At 40.7% G+C, this 6000-nt stretch overlaps 1 protein-coding gene and 1 long non-coding RNA gene across 2 annotated transcripts in view; both read left to right on the plus strand.

Moving 5' to 3' along the window:
* The first annotated feature begins 2715 nt into the window (after positions 1-2715).
* Positions 2716-4939, plus strand: LOC144383661 (uncharacterized). The gene is made up of 3 exons (XR_013451081.1): positions 2716-3655; positions 3799-3975; positions 4072-4939. It is a non-coding gene; the product is annotated as an uncharacterized LOC144383661 (long non-coding RNA).
* Positions 4940-5803: 864 nt separating this feature from the next.
* The window catches only part of LOC120809828 (histone H3), a 1248-nt gene continuing 1051 nt past the window's right edge, over positions 5804-6000 (plus strand). The window contains exon 1 of the mRNA XM_040163931.2: positions 5804-6000. This exon is cut by the window's right edge and continues 1051 nt beyond it. The gene's annotated coding sequence lies outside the window, so the exon portion shown is untranslated.

Consider the following 6000-nt stretch of genomic DNA (forward strand, 5'->3'; position numbering starts at 1 on the left):
TTTTCCCCTTGGCCTTCTGCTTTTGAAAACCTTTTGTGACGATTAAAGTCCTTTTGTTTTTGGAAAACTCTGGGTTTGAGTCCTACCTTCCCGGCCATTCAGCTTCCTGACAGTAGACATCCATATGATCAATTTTAACTAGTCATAGCCCCACCTGGGGAAAACATTCTTCAACTTTGCAACCATACTATCACTTACACGATTATTCATGGGCGAGCTTCCTATGACACACACACAGACATAAAACATTAAATAACATTTTTTGAAAATCCGAGCACCGGGAGAAAACCACATGGAGAAGGGCGTCTACCTCCGACGATCCAGTGGCAAAATCCATTCCTCTTCTCTCCTCTCCTCCACCATTATTTTTTTTGAAAACCCGAGCAACCTGGAGTAAATCATAAGTCAGAGAAGGACGTCTACCGTCTACCTCCTGACGATCAGGTGGCAAAATCTATGATAGTCGTACCGGCTTTCTCTTGTACTGCCATATAATGTTTTATTGTTCGCTTGGTCTCGTCCTGCGATTTACAGAGATTGGTCACTAATGCTATTAAATTCTGGGTGGTCAAGTCAAGTCAAGTCATTTTATTTTGTATAGCCCAGAATCGCAAATTACAAATTTGCCTCAGAGGGCTTTACAGTCTGTACACATACATCATCCTCTGCCCCGAAACCCACCATCGGCACAGGAAAAACTCCCCAAAAAATGAAAAAACCCTTACAAGAGGGAAAAAAGGGAAGAAACCTTAGGGAGAACGTCAGAGGAGGGATCCCACTCCCGGGTGGGTGGTGTGGCGCAAATCCTGGATCTCCTTTAACAACTCGCCAAGTCGGTCATTCTCTTCGGGATTCGGTACAACCAGCGCAGCGGCTCTGCTCACCTACAGCCTTCTGGTCTCGTCTCATATCCAGGTGCGATTCGAGGGCCTCAACACGGCGTATTAAATCCTCATCGCTCATCAGGTCGTCGTATCTTGGGGTAAAAAGTTCCGGCTCTTCATTCGGTATAGTCCACGCCGCCAAAGGCTGTCTGCGCAATAATAAAAGAAAGTGTATAAATATATGCACATAGGCTCAAACCCCAAAATATGTCTCGATTGATACATACCTTTTAACCTTTTGTGTGTTTAACCTTTTGCGTGTGTTTACCACCGCGCGCCTTTTTGGGAGGAAACCATAGACCTGTGTAAAAACATTTTTTAAAGTTATATAAAGTGGATAGAGATATTATTACAATACATTACACACGCACTAACAACTTTATTACCGCCCCTGGTGTCCTGACTGGTGGGAGCTAACGCAGGCCTTTTATTGGAGGTTTAAACACCGCGGGGCCTTCTGATGGATACCACAGCCCTGTATAGAAAATACTTTTGAATATTATATAATGTAGATAAAGACCTAAAATGTTGCTATATCGGCCAATAATAACTTCAATACCTCCCCATGTGTGGGGTGGTTACATACACCTATTGGTCTCTGGGGATTTTCTGGTCAAAATGTGTCTGCTCAACCTGTCTGTAGCAGGTGGGTGGTCTGCCATACTCTCACACCCCCATCGTAAAACACTTTCTGATAGCTGTCATATGTCTGGGCATCCTTCCTACAGCAGTTTACCCCCTTTGCAATAAAAGATCACAGACATTTGTTTGTTTCTGATAATGCTTATTGTTTTATTACTACTCACACAAACCCCTAAGTGCAAGGTCGCGCCTCCCACTCCTCCCACTCACGCGCATACACACACACACACACACATACACGCGCAGCCATAAAAAGTGCTGACACATTAACCCCCCATACACGCACGCACAATATTGTGCACACGCATCCCCCCCTATTGCTGGTATATATATATACAGTGCATCCGTAAAGTATTCACAGCGCTTCACTTTTTCCACATTTTGTTATGTTACAGCCTCATTCCAAAATGGATTAAATTAATTATTTTCCTCAACATTCTACACACAACAACCCATAATGACAAAGTGAAAACTGTTTTTTGCACATTTTCTGTTAAAAATGAAGAACGAAAACATAACATGTACATGAGACCAAAACTTTGTAATGTTGCCCACACCTCTGGCATCATTAACACATCACATTTTTCTCACATTAAATCATTTCACATTTTTGTTGTTATGTAACAACTCCAAAATATCGCAGTTCAAACGACATCTGTAAGGCTTTTTGGAACATTATTTTCTGAATTCAATAATTGTGATAACAATTACTTTGGCCACCGTAGTATATATGATATTGCTGTTGTTCTAATAAAACAATGTTTAACATGTAGTAATGTCCACGTTTTGCTCCACCACATGAAATTCTGCACATAAATCACCGCCATTCCAAAGGAAAAGGTAATTAAATCCCTTCAGACCTGTTCACAACATAGATACCTATTGTCATATGTATTATTCAGTATGTAAACCAAACCATGTGAAGGCGAATTCATAGTTTGACACAAAAAATGTTTTGTAAGATATATTTTTACATTCATTAGTCTACTTCACCAACGTCTCCAACAAAGCAAAGCACTGGAGCTGAAGGGTTTCTGGTCACACCAACATTGTCTCTTAAACAGACTAGATTGAATAAACTCTCATTTTTTTGGCGATTATATTCTGCTATTGTGTTGCTGTGACTGGAAACAAAGTTAAAGCTTTAAAGTCTCTCCTGGTTCATGTCACCATGTAGCCGTTTAACTGGGGCCTGTTTCAATAAGGAGGTTCAACCAACTCTGAGTTAAAACTTGAACTCTGAGTTGACTTACCCTGAGATGGGAAACTCTGAGTTTTCGGTTACAGAACAGCTGAAATGAGTTAGTTCAATCAACTCTGAGTTGACCTACTCTGAGTTAAGCGCGTGCACCACAACTATAAAAAGCCATTATCAATGGAGCGCAGATATTACGAGTCACCATGGCAACAGCGCCAGACAAAAAGAGGTCTTCATATTTTTCATCAGCAGAACTGGATGTGCTTATGCAAGCATATGGAGAGTACGAACATATATTTAAAAAAAAAAAGCAACACGGCTGCAGCGGCGAAGGACAGAGAGTTAGCTTGGGAGAAAATAGCTGCTCGAGTCAATGCGTAAGTTTACATTTGAATTACTGTTATACAGTGTTGTGTGTAATTAATTTCTATGTAATCTAAAAACTGTAATTTAATTCCGTAATTTAAAGTAAAATCTGATGTAATTGCATTAAATGCTGCATAAACTATAAAGCAATTCTGTATAAAACAATAGTGGATTTAACATCAAATTTTAAAAGATATATTTTTTCAAGAATAATTCATGCAATTGTATAATGTTTATTTGAAAGCATTAAAAGTGCAGTTTCTTGTCTCTCCTTGTATTGTTCAAGTGGTTGAGGTTGATATGGGATTTAGAAAGTAATTAGTAATAAGTAGACCAATACTTTCTAGAGATAGTCATTATTACATTAATCTAATTACACTGTTGAAGAAGCCAGTTGTAGTTAGTAATATAAGTGACTTGCCCAACTGTTATAATATCAGAAGTGAAACTGGAAGAACAGTGTGTTATTCAACCTAATTTTAATTTTCATGTAGGTGCAATCCTGCAGGCATTAAAAGAACATGGCAGCAGCTGAAAATGAAATATAAAAACATAATTCAATCAGGTAAGGCTTGAACATATCATGGTTGTAGTCTACCTGACTTTACAAACATTTGACATATAAATAACTAAATAGCATCCAGTGTCTAGCAGTGCAGCAGCATTTTTGACATGGGTCTAAATGTTCATTCTCATTTGACTACTCAGCCAACAGAAAGAAGGCAGAGGCTCGCAAAACGGGGGGAGGACCTGCACCACCACCTCTGACAAATGCAGAGGAGATGGCCCTGAGCCTGAATGCTGGAAGGCCAATGGCTGAGGGAATTCTTGGAGGGACTTCATCAGAGCCAGTCACTCCAGAAGATTTAAGTGCCTTCATAAAATGTAAGAGGTCTACCTATGTGTTGTGTTTTTATATAGGCTATTTGCGATATTTCCATTTATTTTACTTTGGGGTGGGTTTTTCGTTGGTCCCAACAGATTCTGATGGTAAAATTAGTCTTTTGGAGCCTCCTGTCCCAACAGAACCACAGGCAGTTGTAAGTAGCCTACTCAATACACCAGAAATTATTACAAATAGTGTTAGCTCTCACGGGTTTGTGCCCAGGAAACAGCACAAAAATTCGGAGAAAGCGCTTAAGAGCGAGGCACACTTTCCTTACAACTCTGCAAACAGTAGCCTTACTGATATGTTCTGCATCCCCAATGTTATACAGAAAACTACCATTTGCAAAGAAACGTAATGCAACGCAAAGCATCTGCTCGGATGTTAGAGCACGGCCGCGATGGCTGATGTTTCTGATGTAAGGATGGATGAGATTATGGATGTATCTTATTGACTGTAAAGAAAAACGGTACCGCTCAAATAAAAATGAATATGGATATGACAAAAAATCCACTCTGGGTCTCAAAATCCTCTCCCGACGTAAATGCAACTCCCTACGGATTAATGCAGCCTCTTCATCCACAGGATCGTCCATAAAAGGACATGCCATTTCATTCACTTGATTTGATGCGCTCTGCGTGACTGAAATGTGCGCAATGAATGAATACCGAAAGAATGAATGAGGTGATTAAATACCACTTCCTCTTTAAAAAAGGGGAGGAGACGAAATAAACTCTGGGTTTCCCGAAGAAAACCTGCTCCCGACCAGGTTAGGTTCACAGAGTAAGTTGCCATGGTAACTGACTCTGAGTATAAGTTACCTCTCTTTCTGAAACAGGCTTGTCTTACTCTGCTTTCTCAGGTTTAACATACCTCCCATTCTGAAACAGAAAACTCAGAGTTTCCCTCATTTCAGGGTTAACATACTCAGAGTTTTCACTTAACCTCCTTTCTGAAACAGGCCCCCGGGTGTGATAAGTTAATAATAATAATAATAATAATAATAATACATTTTATTTATAACGCACTCTTCATTAACAGATTTGAGTGCCACAGAGATGGAAAAACATATAACCATCCCCATCACATGGGCCTTCAATAGAACCATTTAACCATCAATAATCACTAATTTAACCAAGAAGTTATATCGAAGTTTTTTTTTTAAAGGCAACAGAAATTTTCTTAGAACAGTATTCCTTTTTGCGCATGCTCTGTTCGTCACAAGGAGATAACCAATCCAGTGGTAGAAACAGCACAGCTAAATTTGCATCAGGTTTTTATATATACATCGTTCTGCCTTTGAATATCATTATCCTACTACTCCCAAGTGTCAGCAATCATGCCTGATCCACCCACCGTCAAAGCGCCCAAGAAGGGCTCCAAGAAAGCCGTCTCCAAGGCCGTCACCAAGGGCGGCAAGAAGAGGAGAAAGTCCAGGAAGGAGAGCTACGCCATCTATGTGTACAAGGTGATGAAGCAGGTGCACCCCGACACCGGCATTTCCTCCAAGGCCATGGGCATCATGAACTCGTTCGTGAGCGACATCTTTGAGCGCATCGCCGGTGAAGCCTCTCGTCTGGCTCACTACAACAAGCGCTCCACCATCACCTCCAGGGAGATCCAGACCGCTGTGCGCCTGCTGCTGCCCGGCGAGCTGGCGAAACACGCAGTGTCTGAGGGAACTAAGGCCGTGACCAAGTACACCAGCTCCAAGTAAACCTGGTGTAGACCACCAACACAAAGGCTCTTTTAAGAGCCACCCACTTCTTCTGAAGACCATTTCCTTTATAATTGATTGTTTGTAACATTTACAACGGTTTTGAATGCATGGGGAATACATAACTTTAAGTTAATGCATCAGATAATGTGTCGTGGAAGCGCAAAACCCCTGCAGTTTTATTCAAATACTAACCAGATTATATTGGAATCTCTTGTCAATGTTGTGCTCTTTTGTGGGCCATGACAGATTATCAGCAGATTCTTTCCTAGAATTTTGTCATGCATTTACGAATGTGCACATTTAA

Source organism: Gasterosteus aculeatus, chromosome X (genome assembly GCF_964276395.1).
Source record: "Gasterosteus aculeatus chromosome X, fGasAcu3.hap1.1, whole genome shotgun sequence".
NCBI classification, from domain to species: Eukaryota; Metazoa; Chordata; class Actinopteri; order Perciformes; family Gasterosteidae; genus Gasterosteus; species Gasterosteus aculeatus.